We start from the raw sequence: 1,756 nt of genomic DNA on the forward strand, positions 1-1,756 counted from the left end.
ATATATATATGAATGAGCTGACGTGTTTATCTGTACCTGCTGATAATGAGCAGCTCCCTGCATCATCTTATGTGGAGGCTGCAATAATTGCATCACCGGGGTCATCACACATGGACTCCCTCTTTCCTCTGTGTTTCAGCAGGTCCACCATGCCTCTTCACATCCCAAGTTAACCTTAACCATCTTTGACATTCTTCAGCCAAGTYAGGGCACATTTTTCACAGCCATAGCTAGTTTTCACCTAGCTCTAAATCTTTTTATAGCCGCCTGACAACCCACTGGAGAGTCTGTCCTCATCTGCAAAGTCAGGCTATATTGGCTCGGAACGTTTCGGCATTGTAAAAGACACAATGTTACAGGAGGAACTGTATGGAACATATGGAGTCAAATCTCTGATGGGATGGATGAACAAGCAAAATTTACATAAAGTGATGTAATGTCTTGATTTAAACCATAACTTGCCCAAATTGTTATCTCATTAAAACRATGAGAGTCCATGTTTTTCCTGTTTCCAGATCCAAAGATTCGGCCTTCCTCCATGTCTCTGGTGGTTCCACAGCTTGTAGGTTCAGCAGATTAACTCAGTAACAACTTTAGCATGAGTAAAATATTTGTTGCGCTTGCATCACTGTTGGGAAATTACCAGTAAGTTGAGTTGAAAAGTTGCCAAAGAGCCTTGTAGCTTTAAGCACAAGATGTACAATCCCTGCAGTAAAAGCAGACGCCTTACAAAAAACACAAACATGTTAAACTCTTCAAAAATAAGTCTTGCGTCCAGTTGAAATGCATTCAGAAATAGACTTTAATTGGCATGTGTTCCTTACATGGAAATCTGCATTACACAAACAAACAAAAAGACCATTTTCAGTTGCTTTGTCAACTAGTTCCAGGAAACTGATTATTGCTGAATTCATGTTCACTGATTCCAGCAAAATGAAAACGCTCATTCTAGTAGTCCAGTTGCTCAGGTTGTTACTGATGTCCTGAAAATCATTTGTAAAAACTCATAGTAAACTTGTGAATCCATACAAAAAAGCAATGAGTCCTACAGAAATTGGTTGTAACACAAAAACACTGCATAATGTCTTGGCAATTTGATGACCCAATTTAAAAAAAAATCTTTTTTTCATCCTTATTTGTACTTATTCTGATGAGAAACTGACCAGAACACTAATGACACCCCTTTTTTGGCACATACAAACCATGCACAGCAAACATTAAAAAATTGCTTTTCCTCTCTCAGGTTTCAAAAAAGTCGTTTATCACTGAGAATAAAAGGAGAACCCCAAAGTCTGCATTTCTTCATCTGAAATTCACATTCATTCTTTAAAAATAGTAAAACTAAATGATAAAAACATTCTGTGCACGTGTGCACTGAAATACTGGTGTGGGAGCCATTGTCAGCTGCTTATAGCTAAAAGAAAAAAAAATCCAACAATAATTTACACATTTGTGGAAAAAAAATTATATTAAAGCCAAAGATTTAACAGTGCAAAGCATGTAAGCCATTCAAATGGACACTCAGGGGATTGCACTAAAGTTAGTGTCCATCATCTTAAACAAAAACAACAACAACAAAAAAAGCACCACATTTAATGAAAAGTTTCCTCAGATCTGGTCTGAATGTGATGGTAAAGCTTCAGAGGCACAAAAAAAATAATTTGCTGGACGAGCCCCCTCCAGAATAAAACCTTAATGAACAAACATGAAAGAAAAAGAAAAATACTGAAACACAGACATATGCACGGGGGGGGGG

The sequence above is a fragment of the Austrofundulus limnaeus genome, unplaced genomic scaffold (assembly GCF_001266775.1).
Source record: "Austrofundulus limnaeus strain Quisiro unplaced genomic scaffold, Austrofundulus_limnaeus-1.0 Scaffold6, whole genome shotgun sequence".
NCBI lineage: Eukaryota > Metazoa > Chordata > Actinopteri > Cyprinodontiformes > Rivulidae > Austrofundulus > Austrofundulus limnaeus.